Source organism: Azolla caroliniana, unplaced genomic scaffold (genome assembly GCF_043228905.1).
Source record: "Azolla caroliniana isolate FFs.n. ecotype wild unplaced genomic scaffold, voAzoCaro1.0.p SCAF_9, whole genome shotgun sequence".
Classification (NCBI taxonomy): domain Eukaryota; kingdom Viridiplantae; phylum Streptophyta; class Polypodiopsida; order Salviniales; family Salviniaceae; genus Azolla; species Azolla caroliniana.
This window is the reverse complement of record NW_028230444.1, coordinates 17,546,840-17,562,468: the sequence shown is the minus strand read 5'-3', so window position 1 is coordinate 17,562,468 and position 15,629 is coordinate 17,546,840.

The following is a 15,629-nucleotide window of genomic DNA, read 5'->3' as shown; positions in this document are numbered from 1 at the left end:
GATTTCATTTGTTAATTTGGAATGTTTGTTGTTATTTTTGTCCTTTGTATGTGTCACACTATGTGATATGCAAGTAAAACATGTTCATGATTTAGAGTTGCTAAATAGTTGAATCATAACTGAATTTCAAATCGATTCACTGCGTTGATCCTGAAGAGAAGAGAGTACTTACAAACAGAAGATATTGAAAGCACCTTCAATATTGATCAAAATTTCAATTTTTTTTTGCTAAGATCATTGTCCTTCTCCATTACTTGACACACATCCTCCTCGGTCTGAGACCCTGGTGGTCCCATTCAAGTGAAGCATGCATGCATGCGTATCTTTCTGACAATGTTGATGTTGTGGAAGATGATTGAGGACTTTTTTGTCAGTATAGCAAACAACATGAGTAGCAGTAAAATAGGATAGTTAGAGATGGATAGATAGATAGATTATATTATCGTATTCAGAGGTCAAATATGACCTATGAATGGGTAGGCTTTTCTATCAAAATCTGAGAGGGGTTGAATTCGAAGATAAAAAAAAACCTGTTATTTGGGGGGTTGCCATAAACAAGTTTTGACACTGTTTCTCCACCCTTCAGAAGCCTTTTTCTGTTAAGAGTGATCAAGGAAGATGTGGATATGGTAATGAATTATTTGAGCAAATTCTTGATCAAAATGGTTCACAGATGCCAGGCTTTGGCATTGGAAAGAAACGCCAAACCCTCGTGCAATAGCAATGTTGATGGGCTTACATTACAATCTTGTGGAAGATGGATGAAGCACTATTATTTCAACATGAATGCAATGTAATAATTTAGTTTGTCAGCAATGTTGAAGGGCTTACATTACAATTTTGTGGAAGATGGATGAAGCACTATTATTTCAACATGAATGCAATGTAATAATTTAGTTTGTCGTGCATCTATAGTGATATCAATTTAAAAGATGAGTAGTTTCATTAGAAGCTTTATAACTTCAGATTGATTACAAAGAGCCAAAGAGAGCATTGTTTACCAGTCACATTAAAAACAATAACCTCCAATAGTATTTGATGTCACGGTTATGTTAAGTCTATACACTATTAGTTTGGTGACAATAGAGGAAAGAGGTATTGTTGATAAATAATGGATATGGCTAGAGGAGAGGCTTTGTATAGGAGAAGGGCGGGCTAGGGAGAAGCCTAGATCAAAGGGAGGAGACCTCAATACAAAATCCACTAGTGTATGTTTTTGCTTGGTTGGATTTATGTACATACATGTACACCATAATCTACATTACTAAGATGTTGGTCATTTCCTATGAACCCCATTATCTACATGTTTGACCATCTCTTATGTTCTTGCATGTTTTGTGTCGTAATGTTGGATCCACAACTCTTTTTCCTAAATAACCCACAGAAGGGCTATGGCTATTTCTTCAGATGAGATTGAAAATCCAAAGATAGTGTTGTTGCAAATCAATAAGGACCTGCTTTGGTCTCTAGGTAATGAGCATATGAAACTCTTCTCTTCAATACATGTCCACTTGGTCCCCATTAAACTTTTCCGGCCACTATTTTCATTGCACGACCGCTTGGTCATGAGTTTGAAGAAAAGGCCCCTTGGCTCTTTTATAAGTACTTCTAGAACTTCAACTCGTAGTATTTATGTTATTTCTATATTCCATATATATGACTTCTTTGAAACAACTTGATGTTTTGTTTTATTTGGGTGTTGCTATGTTTCTTATGGAATTGAAAATCAGGTCAAAAAAAGATTGTGAAACAAACAATTGGCTTCATATCCATTAAATCACTAATGAAACCGACAACTGAATTCTAGCTTATGACAAAGTAATAAAACACTGCAATGTGTAAGTTTGTTCTAAAACCATACAACAGAGTCTTTCTAATTGACATTATCGTTAATGGGTCATAAAGTATTTATGGTCGTTGATAAATGAACATGATAACGAATTTTCTCATTGAGGAGGTTAACATTTATTCAACTAAATGCCTTTTTGGTATTTAGTTTCCAAACGTAATTATGTCCTCATTTTGGAGGTTCATGGTTATCCAATACACTCTTTTTGGCCCTTTGCATTCCAATTCACTAAATGTGGCAAAGATTTGAAAATGCATGCATGTGATGGTGAACCATCATAAAGATCTAAATTTTTTGACAAAGTGGCTTCGCATCACTTTGACATTTGGCTTGACAATGTATTTGTGTATTGAAAGGACAAGCTTCTTGGGTCCCTTCATAGACTTTTTGACTAATAGATATCATGCATCACTTTGACAATTAGCTCAACATTGTATATTGTGTACTTAAAAGATCAAGCTTTGTGGGGGCCCTTATGAGACTTTTTGTCGAAATGGCATCTTGCATCACTCACTAGCATGCAATGGGAATAAAAGTTGGATAAAAAGGACAAACTTTTCTACGTTTCGATAACTGATTGTAATTTCATATTGTACAAATGGGGGTTTCTACTTTTTGCTAACTCATTGTGATTTCATGTTGTACAAATGGGGGATTTCTAACTTCTATATGTACTTGTCTAGTACACTAAAGAATTGGGCTATACCAACAACAATATGGAGGTTATATGCTTGGCTACATACTAGATGTAAAGATGCCGAAGGACATGTGGAGAAATGTTTGTAAGCTGTTAGCCGTGAACACAACCACATGCAAGGTTCAACTCTTACATAAGTTTAATGACATGCAACAAAACAATATGTTTGTCAATTACTACACCCTCATTCTAATCCAACCTATAATCAAAGTTAATTGAAGAGAACGATGGCACAATATTCTTGTGGGTTGTAACAGATGATATTAATCACACGTGTTTACTCTAGTTGGCTATTGTGAGGGCCATAGCCAAGAAAAAGATAGAAAGAATAGGAAGAATTTAATTGCATTAATGAGAAGAAGAAGATTAAAAGGATATGCCAAAGACTGGCATCGAACCAATCATCAATGGCCAAAGAAACTTCTTATATAGCATTGTTGAACCCATACATATTGATATGGGATACATACACACAAGTTACAACCTTGCATTTGTTGATGCTTGTGGCATTTTGGCCATCATGCATTAGTTTGTAATATTACATGTATAACGTATATTATTTACGAGCCATAATTAGTAAATATTAAAAATGATAACTTTTTGGTTAAAGCTTAGATATACATAATATTTGGAGTCATGCGTTCAAATTTCTCTATAACTATTTTTTTATGACTATGGTATTACAGTTTACTCACACACACACACACACACACACACACACACACACACACACACACACACACACACACACACACACACACACAAATTATGACATTATCCCTTTCTATTGATGATGACTTCCACGAGTCATCATGCATGAACTAGGACTTGGTCTATTGGGATATTGATGATGAAATTCAATTATAACTTCCATGACATTAGCAAGATTTTCAACAAACTCCCAAGTTCGATCATTAGGTGTATAACCTAACCAATCAACCAAATAATATAATTTGTTGAGCACAGCTTTAGAGTTCAAAATGGTTTTCACCTCGTATTCTAGATCAACTACCTAATTACAATCCAAAATAGAGCTTAAAGCATAAGGTTCCAAAAGTGATGCATGAAACATTGGATGGAGGTCCATATGAGGAAGGAGATCAAGATGAAACATGACTTCATTGATTTAGCCAATGATAACTTATGAACCATGGTGTTGATAATCCAACTTATTGCAGGGTAGAATGATCTTTATGTTACTACTTATGAGCCATACATGATCCCCAACTTCAAACTTAGGTTCTTTTGGTGATGAGTGAAGATGAAGGTGATCTAGAAGCTTCTTACATGTGGCTTGAGCATTATGTAAATGATGAGAAAGAACAATGTCAATCTCTTGTAGCCGAAGTAGATGATTTTCAATGGCGAGATTTTTTGAGATTTTTGTATGTTCAAGCATCCTCTAATGGGGATAACATCTTGTGTTGGCAAACACCGGAGTATATCCACTAGAAGAATATACAAAATTATTGTAAGAAAACTTCAAAAAGTCAATCCAATAATCTTATTAGTAGGTGATGAAACAACAAATATATTGTTCTAATGTTTGATTTGTACTAATTTTAGTTTGACCATTAATCTATTCTATTAACTTTTACTATACTATATGTAATTATGTTTTATCATTTATGTGAGTTATTTGCATAAAATAGGAAACGAATGCAGCTCATGTACACATGGGCCATGTTTCACACTTGGGAAGAGGCAACATAATTGCCTGGATATAGCTCATTTTGTATGTTTGTTTTAACGTTTTATTATGTAAGCAAAATCTATTTCTATAATTGTTTGTAAGGCATGTTTTGACTTAAATGTAGAGGGGAGATCATGGGTGTTTTACTACAATTTGTGGGCAAAAGACAAATATTTCACAACCATGTGCCCTTAATTGAAACGGATGATAAATGCATTTTAGATAACAGTAATTGTGTTGTGCCAACTTGTCTCGTAACATTTCATCTTGTTATTTCATTTTTATAATGTTCACTTTAACACGTTTCAGACATTCATAGAATGGACAACATTAATGAAGTCAATTGAAAAGAACGGATCAACCAAAAAATCCAGATCCAACTAAGGATAAACTGAAAAGACTCTAGGGAGGAGAATAATGAATCATCAGTGGAGGAAGACGATAGTTAAAATTATGTTATTGAACATGTACAAATATTTCACAAACATGCATCCTCAATTGACTCTAATGATAAATGCATTTAAAAAAGAAAGTAATTGTGTTGTGCCAAGTCGTTAAATTTTTAGATTGTTTACTTTAGCCCATTTCGAAAATTCATGGAAGGAACAACATTGATGAAGTCAATTGAGAAGAATAGATCAACCAAAAATTAGATTTGGCAGTAATCCGGTTGAGGGATTTCCGACCGTGAGTCGAGAGAAGACCGATGGAGTTTCTGGTCAACGAGTTTTTGGCATGGGCTTTGTGGGATCGACGTGCAATGCACTGTCCCACGGGCGTGCCAGGTGTTACCCGTATAAGTGTACGGGAGGGTTAGGTGTAATGTGGAAGGTGTAAGGTGTAATATTCAATGTTAATGTGTGTGTGAGGTGGGGTAAGTAGGCGTAACTACCCCCATTTGGCTTTTTGTAATGTTTGATCAGATATTGTACTATTTAAACCCCACCCATGGGGCATGGAAAAAAAGGAGAAAATATATTAGAGTTACCCCTCAACTGTGTCTATCTCGATTCTTCCTCTCTCTTGTTCATTCTTTGTGCATCTCTCTCCCCTCACATTCGAACCCCCTTGGGAGGGGGTGGAGCCGATCTTGGCTCCACCCCCCACCCATAAACAGGAACTAGAATAATGAATCATCATTGGAGGAAGATGATAGTTAATTATGTTATTGGACATGTACATTTCCTTTTGTAAAATGACTAACTGTAATTTTTATATAATTCAATGGAAAAATGAATCGATTTATTTTGGCTTATCCAACTTATTTCTTTTGGATTTGGATTTTAAGAATGATGAAGAGATTCAAGGAGCATGAGAATTGTAAATTTTGGAGAGCATGACTTGAGGTGGAAGATCATGAGAGGTAGAAAATGTGCTCATAAGTGAGAGTGAAAGAGGGCCAAGAGCAAGCAAGAGAGTATGATAGAGATAATGAGAGAATGAGAGCACTAGGGTACAAGAGACACGTTTTTTGTATTTATATATTTTTATTCATTACAAGGTTCGACATAATACACAATGTTCAACGTGGCAATGTAATACTCAATGTATGCAACACATTTTTTGCGGACGATAAAAGCGGTTCACGTTTCTATGATGCTAAACGTGACATTTAGGAGTAAGACATTGAAGCGACAAGGTTATCCATGGCATATGACACTTTGCACTAGAGCTTGTGAAAGTGTATGGTCAGATGAATGCGAAAGTTTGTATGAGGACTTGCAAGGTAAAATGTGTACAACAAACAACACAGATATGCAGCACGTGGAAGAGGAGGAAAGGTAGACGATAGACATAGATTAATCTTCAATGAAAGTTCTCTCTTATTCTCTTCTCTGTAACTCTTTTCTCTCCAAGACTATCTTTACAACGTTATGCTTGAGCTTATATATTCAAGCCCTAGTTAGAGAATGTGTTCACACTAAGGATACAAAATGGAAGGAGTCGACCTTTTATGCCAACAAACTCCCCCGTAAAAGGGCAACAAATAATCGGGGTTATCTCCCCCATGAACCTAGATTACAAATCTAATCTATAGTTACAAGTATAAATACAATACTGTCGGCATTTGACCGAATCTGCAGAGGTGAAGTCGGGCTCTAGCCTTATTCAGCTAGCTATCCGAATCGCATGTCATCTGGATCGGCCTGTCTGAGTTGGTTGGATTGACTAGTTCGAATAATCTTGCGTCCGAATCGGCTCATGCCCAATTCTGATTCTTGGCCTCTCGTCGATCGTCTGCTCTCTGTATGCGCTTGTTCCTGTGCTCCTCGCTAAATCTTCGATCTGTCTTTGGGTTCATTTGCCCCTCAATTCATTCCTTTCCAGTCGGTATCCTTGCTCAGTGCCGCATCTTCAACCTCTTGGCATTCCGATTGTTTTGATTGTGCCTTTTCGGCTCGTCTGATCGGGCCGGTCTACGACTTTCTTTTCACTGCTATTTGTTTGGCTCTCTTTTGCTCGGTCGCTTGTCGTAGTCCCATCATTGTCCTCAATGCTCCGAGGCGTTGATATGGGAGTGGCTTCATCAGGCAATCGACGATGTTCACCTCGGTGTCGATCTTCCGAACTTCGACCTTCTTCTCTATTACGAGCTCTCGGATATGATGAAACCATAGCTGAATGTGTTTTTGTTGTCTATGATGTTCGATGCGTATGTGGAAGTATGTAGAGACATGTTGGTTATGTGCTCAACAAACAACACATAAGGTATGACAGGAGAATAGACAGAAGCATAGACACATTTTTTAGCTTTAAAGGAAGGTTTCGTTATTTCTCTGTTCTCTCTCTCCCTCGGAGACTCAAGATACAAGAATGATCAAGAAGTTCTCAGTTACAACGTTAGGTTATTGCTTATATACTAAGCCATAAATATTTGGACGTGTTCAGACACTAGGATACAAAGTGGAAGAAGTCGACCTTTTATGCCAACAACCTCCCCCGTTGTCGTAAAGATTGTGGTTGTGTGTCATAACCGTCGGTGGGTCTGTGACTCGGGGATGATCGTGTGGATGGTGCAATGACAAGAAGTCGAGAAAGCAAGATAGATGCAACATTATTGCGAAAAGAAATTTATTTGTAAAACACCACTTACAATATTTATTTGCCAAAAGTTGCTTGGCAAGACTTGAACTCATGACCTCTATTTAAGAAGATACGTTTAAGATAGACCACTTCATTGAGATAGTAGATAAACCACTTCAACTTCTCAGTTTTCTTCTTTTCCCTCTCTTTTCTTTAGTTTTTGTCTTCTGTTAAGCAGGCCCCTAACTTCATGAGCGACCTCTGCATCCCTTCCTCTTGCGAGCTTCCTCCCTCACTTCCTTCCTTCTCTCCCTTCTTCTTCTCCTCTTCCTTTTTACCGCTCTACCCTTCCCCTTTAGCCACCATGGGCGTGGCTTTTATAGGGTGGTCAACCACCCTACCACCCTCTTGAGGCGGTTGACAGACTGCCTCATGTAGGCGGTTATTATTATTTATTTATTTATTTATATTTATAAATTCTTCAAATTCGATTTTGTAGTTGTACATTTGAGAAATTACAAAAATGGCCCTTATTTAATTTCGAATCCCCCTTTTTACATAATTACATTTGTGTGCCGAGTTGCATTAGTCCTTCCGAAGCTTGTATCTTGGGCTTTTGAACTCGGATTCACGAACCAAAAATTCCTACATGCTCATCGTCATAAGATCCAGATGGGAAATGTGCTTCTATAGATTTTTGACATTGTTTTGACATCGTGAAGCAACAACATCATGACAACGTGCAACGAAAAGGAAAAATGTGAATATGGGAAGTAAGCATTGAGCTTCTTGTCAAAGAAAGAGGAGAAACAAAATACCTTATATTGATATTTCCAAGATGATTACAATAATATAGTTTGTCTATCGTATTACAATAGTATTTCCCATCTACCATTATTGCCCCCCTTGATAAGATTACTCACCCCCTTTTTATACATGAGGAAGGTGGGTCCATGAGTGCCAAGTGTCACCCATGCATGAGAAAAGTGTTGATCGAATATGCGCGGAAGCGTATGTGTGTGTGTATGAGGACCTGTTGTATGTGTTCAACAAACTACATAGAATGGAGGCAAGAAGATACAATAGAAGATAGGCACAATTTAAGCTTTAATGGAAGCTTTGTTATTGCATTCGTTTTCCCTCTCTCGCTCTCTCTGAGATCGCTATACAAGATGATCAATAAGTTCTCTCTTTACAATGTTAGGTTATTGCTTATATACTAAGCCCTAACTCTTTTGGATGAATTCACTCTAGGATACAAAATGGAAGGAGTCGGCCTTTTATGCAAACAAAAAGTGGGTGCATGAGTGCCAAGTGTTACCCATGTATGAGGAAGGAGGATGCATGCGTCCCAACTATCATCCATGCATAAGAGGCACCTACATTAGTGGGTAATGGCTTTAATAGCTAAAATACCTGATAGTGATCATAGCAAAAATGTGCTTTGAATACGTATTTAGCGTTAAAAGTGGGTAATAGCTTTAATATCTAAAATACATGATATAGTGATAATAGCAAAATGTATTGATAACAACTATTTAACTTTAAAAGTGGGTAATAGCGAAAATACTTGATAGTGATAATTATAGCAAAATGTGTTTGATAAGAGCTATTTAGCTTTAAAATATTTTACTCGATGTTATGTTTTTTTCGTAGATTCAACTAGCTATTTGCACATAATATTATCATCCTATGGCGAGTGGTTCTTATCAAGTTATTCGCTATCGCTTAGCTAAACAACCATTTACAAATATTTGAATCAGTTCGTATACTTAGGTAGTGGTTATTTTTTCATCGTGGCACGAAAACCTCACGACAACGTCATCTCTACATCACTAACTTGACATTAAACATCATGTCATGAGGTGCTTTATTCCTATGATAAATACTGCTACTTTTTCCACACCATCTACTTGAAAACTAACTAAGTGTCTAGGTTTTAGATCCTAGACATGTGATCTTGTTCAATTATCCAAGCATGCATCACATTTAAAGAGTAAATATTTCATTATGCCTAAAACAATTCCATATAGGCTTTCTACCTTCCATCGTGCTCATCCAATGAGTGTAGATGGGCGTAGGAAACTCTGGAGTAAGTGTGACTATCATGTCCTAAGGTAAAAGGCTAGTTGGTTGGGTTAGTGTGAACTCTCCAACCTAAAATATACATAGAGAACGAAGGCTTAAAAAGTCATTTGATTAGGATGATAGGCCCTTGTTGGATCTACAAGACTTCTAGTATCATTGCATCAATGTTGGGTACCATGTTGTAGGAAACCAAAAATGGTGGTCATCTTGAATCTCCACAATGTGTATTTTTTGTTGAGCTTTCCCACTATACGCACTACCAATTGTGACCTTGAGTTGTCAATGTGTACATTTACACTCCACTTGCTAATGCTAGAATACTTATGATACTACTCTTAATTTGTTGACTAAGTAATGTTAAACATTGCATGTAAATAGAGTTCTATACAAATCTTAAAATGGAGCTATCAAATATTATATTAAACAAAACATAGAGCACCCTTATACCACACTTATATGTTCAAGTGCTCATGACTAATTACATGTACAACATAGTTACTACATTTGATAAATGAGCTTACTTCTCAAAACCAAGGTTTTTCAAATACATTAGAGTGTTAAGATTATCAATTTGGGCCTAACTGGTTAAGCATTGCCCAAGCCAAATTGGTTAAGCTTTAACTGGTTTAGAAGATTTCAAACTTAAACCGGTTAAGCCGTAACCGGTTTAAGCTTAATATTAACATCTATAAATTTGCAAGAATAAACATGAATATTTCCAAAAAGGGTTGTGTTTCATAAACCTAAAGTATTCAAAACATCCAAAAATTCATCACTTTTCCAACTCTTAATTAAGAAACTAGTTAAATCTTAACAAGCGCTTGAATGTTAAGCATACATGCATATGTATATGTAAAGAAAAACAACAATTTCATATGTATTAATTGCAAACTTGTCTTTGTTAATATGAGAATCTTCAACACACATACAAGAAGATGAGTGACTAAGGTGTAGCTAAGTTGTACCTAACCCTAATTACTCTACTTGCTCAAGTGACAGATTAAGAAAATCGAAGGAACGATCTCTAGCTTAGGTCACATGAGCAGAGAAAGGTCAATTGAGGAGATAGAGAAGAGAAAAGATCAACTACAAAAGTCACCAAAGGAGGTTTCTCCTTTGAAAATTATGCAATTACAAAATTTACAAAAACTGAAAATGAACATATATAAAAATACCTCGGGGTCAAGAAACATTATGATTCAAGATGGAATAGACTTTCTTCTCGGAGGGTGACTCGACCGAGTTTATATCCCATAGGTATATGATTATTATAATGTGATAATAAATGATTGATTACAAGTGTTGTTATTGAGAGGGTTGGGTACTTTGAGCCACTCATGTAATTTTAAGCATGCGCAATTAACCAGGACTTGGTATATTATTTGAATATTCTATTGTGAGTGTATGATCAACAAACTCATGAGTAATAGCCTTGTTACCTATGGTACAACTCCAGACATCTCTTAACTTTATAGATTGTTGAAACATTATTAGAGTTGATTTTCCATCTAGCATACAATCTAGACTTGACAATTTTCTCTCTATTTTCATGCATTTTAAAAATATAGCTCTACTAACTTTACTTGTGTGAATAGAATGTAGTATCTTCCTTAACTTCATAGTAGGAGTAATAACCTCTAATGCAAACTTTACACCAAGTTGATATGTATGAACCATGCACCTTAACATATGACATGAATATAAAATGTATATTTGTCCATTGTGGCTAAGCAACCGTTTAGCCTATTCTTTTGATGTAGTTATATTTTCACTAGCACCATCAAATGTTGTGGATGGAAAATGCAAGGGAATATCAAATTAACTTAGACTCTAGAATAAAGCTTGTTAAACATGTTTTCCTACCCCACCTCCTAGAAAGACATCTAGAAAGTCTAAAAGCACACTAACTGGCTTGTTTGGCTCTAAAGAAACCCAATGTAAAGTCAAATTTGAATAAAATCCTTTCAAACTATTAATTGTCCACCCTTTGTCATGGTCATGACAATAATCATGTCAAGATTCAAACTATTGACCTCTTGTATTATAATGAAGTGTTATGTTTTAACCAACACATCTTAGTATATTATCTATAAATTTATGTTCTAGGAATTTTTAGAAGCTTCCAAAAAGCTCCAGAAGTTGGAACATTCTAGAAGCTTCTGCATAAAAATAGGTCTCTACATGGAACTATATGTTGAGCCCACAAACATGTATAAATACACGGGTTCACCTTGATCGTAGTCAAGGTGAACAACACCAGTTACGAAATCCTTTATTCAACTTTGTCTATCTCTTGCTTCTCGCTCTATCTCTCAGTATCCTACCTTTTGCCTTGCTCTGATTTGCTCTACTCTATATGTTTGTGACACTCATCATATGTCATAACATATTTTTCTTGATGCCTACATGCTTTAATTCCTTCTCCTTAAATAAGTGTTTAAATAAGAATGTATGTGTTGTTGAGTCCATGTGTGTGAGAGTGCATGTGATGTATGCGATGTGTGATCGCCACTTGGCGCACATGTCTCATGTGTGATGCGTGAAAGTCATGTTGCTTGTTTGATTCACCATGTATACAATACTACATAAGACATAATTATAATAATATAAATTTGTAGAAAAACTTATCGTAATGGTTCACCCTTGGTCGTTCATGTATGAGTTTATGGGTTTGAGCCTAATACATGGCAATGTTAATAATATTTAAATATGTTTTCATTTCATGAAGCAACAATGTTTACATATATCTCTTTCCTTTGATGGAGAGGATGTGTTGCTTAGTTCATGAAGATATTTTTCTTGCCCTTGTTTTACATCTAGGAATTGAGGTCGATGCCACCTCAGATGGTGAAGATAAATGAGTTGTAGCTTGATTATCTTCCATATTTATGCATTCGAGGATCTATATCACAAATTAGAATAATGGAGCTAGAAAACAAATAAATAAATGCATGGTATACGACCTGCCAAAGAGTATATGTCTACACTCTATGTTATTATCCAATATAAAAGAAAATGCACCTTCATTCTTCAAGTAAATTTGACATGGTATCAAACGCATTAGGTAGTTCTTGTAGCTCTACCCTTACAAGGGACAAGCTTGACTAGCTTCTTTGTTGGTGAATACATATATTATGCTCTTTGATGATATTTCTCACTCGATTCCGTTGTGTTTCTATATTTTATTTGTTGTTTGTGACTTTGATGTGTTACATAACCATTTTTTCATAAGCTTCACTTACAATGCTTGGTATGTTGTTTGTTGTATAACATACTCACTTTCCTCATAGTTGTGTATACCCATTATGATGTTGGCATTGAGTAAATTATCACACGGTTTTGGATACACTTCATGGATTTTCTTGCCTTTTGGCATTATCTCAACATTTTCTGACATTTGGTCTTGCGAGAGACATTATTTAAAGGTTTCATCAATTTGCACTTCGAGATGCTTACTCATGGATCACCCTAGTTTCATTTGCTTGTCTATCTAGAGCATCTATGAAGTTTTCCTCATGCTTCCATGCTCTTCTTGCTTGTAGAATTCAACTACAAATCATGACACAAAAGAGTTTAGAAGTCAATAGAAGGAGTTGCGTTGTCACGAAAATCTGCCAGTGTGTGTGGATTGTGAGGCGGAATTGCCAAGGTTCTAAACCAGAAGAAATTAGGGCTTAACAAATTTAAATACTTAATTATACTTATGGGCAAGCAAAACTTGGAGTATGAGAGGGGAAACATGAAAAGTTTTATTACTCAATTAATCACGACAACACTTAATGCTTAGAAGAAGTCTACAAAAGGGTGATCCAAGGATAATTAAAAGAAATTATAAATGACTTAACCAATTTAAGGTGGTTAAGCACGTTCAAGCCAAACCAAACTGAGCTCAAACTAGTTAAGAAAACTTAGGTTTGAATTGAGTCGAACTGAACTGCCAAATTGATTAATCAAGGCTAAATGGTTTGGTTTATGTTGGACTCACTTTTTAACCATGTAGTCCATACTAACTATATACAAAAGTTCAATGGACATTAATTCACTTCAATAATCAAAGTTTATTATGAAAGTTTTGTAGGCATAACCTTATGGATCAATTTGATTGCAAATTATATTATGTTAAGGGTTGGATAGTCAGGAGTTTGATTATCTTAGGATTTTGGATAGACCCATATGGACTTATGACACATGAGAACACATGATGATGTTGGAGCCTTAGATGCTGAGTTAAATAAAGGAAACTAGCTACACCCCTTCAACCCTTAACCCATTAAAAATTAGCTATAGAATTGGTTCGTAAGGTTATGCCTATAAAATAAACAATGCAAATCATATCTTCGTTGACCCCTCATGAAGACATTTCATCTACCAAGTGGCGAAAGAGCTCATGGAACATGACACCACATGCACAAATGATTGAATGGAAAGCTATGTTAATCGATAATATTGGAATGTCAATGCAAAAGTAGTGCAATACTCAACTAAAAGAAACTTGTATCTAAATGGTCGTATCAATTATTGGGATAATGTGGGGAAGGAAATAAATTGGAAAAGCAAAAGTGGCATGGCCATGTACATATATGTAAGTACAATTTGGGATTTCTATGTCAGCATAGACAAAATATGCACATGACATCAAAAAATGTGCAAGCATTCCTTTTCAGAAAGCTTTATAGGGACAAGGAAGATCATGGCATTGTGGCGTATGAGGAGTCAAATGAAAATGAAATTAACGGAATATGATAATCCATTGTTGGCTTGAATAAACGAATGTTAAATGCTAGTGATAATGTATGTGACCTTTTATTTCACATCATAACCTTGAATGCCAATAAACTAATAGGTTAGGAAACAAGAAATATTTATTTAAACAACCTAGTTCTTTAGACGATTATGAGCAAAAAAATCAAAGTATGATATTCAATATCCATTGATGGACATTGTAATTTTTGGTGACCTAGTATTTCTTTTTAATGTTTCATGAGAAGATCCATATCGTAAGCATTGGAGAATCGTGATTTGTCCGTGAAGGAGAGATAATAGTCTTATCACAAAATTCACAATGACTTTTGTTAAACATTCTCCTTTACATGTTTGGAAATTGGAGAAGTTGCTTGAAACTTGAAGGAGTATGTAAATTAAACCTCACACCTATGCTAGTACATTTTATCAAGAAAGATCGACTTTATGCATCAATAAAATATTGTGAACTCAATATGGTTCAACATTACATATAACATAGTACTCGTAGAGAAAATAATCATAATGATGTGAGAAAACATGGTTTTCTTCAATTAGATATAATCATATAAGATCATGGATTTACATAACATCAATAGGTGATATGTTGAATATAATGTATTTTAAGAGAATTAGACGTGTTTCATCGTTCCATCAAGAAACGTCTTCAAATAAACTAGAATAACCCAAATCATAAAGTTATATAGCATAATAAGGTTACATTTGATGTTCCATCAACTATTCATGAAAGAAATTAAATATGGAAGGAAAATGTTTTCTACATGGGTTGAACCATTGTTATAAGGAGAAGATGTCGAAGAAATATTTGTGTACGGCTATGAAAATACTAAGTGCATTTGTTGGGTTATACATTTGACGATTGGTGATGGATTAAGTGGATTTGATGGGTTATACATTTGACATTGGTGATGGATTATACATTTTATGTGTGGTAAATCCACGAGAACTATTTTCCCTTTATAATACTTGTCACTTTATAATGAACAAAGTTTGAACCACATGAAGAATAATTGGTATTCAATGACAAGTATATGAAAAACTTGTCATTTTATCTTGAATATTGTTACCAAACATCACAAATTGAATTACACATGTGATGTATCTTCTAGACACTAACAAGTTTTTTTTTATAGAGAAAGGAGATTTTCTAACAAGAAATGGTTAACTTACCAACAAAAACTACATAGTATGTGAGGTATATGGCCATAAATTCATTATTCAAAATCAAATCATTTATGTTGAATGGCCAACAAGTTTATACAAAGGAACACATATAACATTCGTGCTATTATATGCCCTATGACAATCTCCAACAACTTCCATTTGTACTAGCGTGATCCTTGTCACATTAATAGTATATTGAGTGATCATCTAATACATAGGTCTATTGGGGCCATATTGTTTCTTCCTCTTTCCGATCACTCTCATTAGATCTTAGTTATTTTGTGCTTCCTCACTCGTATTAGTCCTTAATGATCAAATTTAACTAAGAGTCTTGGGTTCTGGTTTTGATTCCC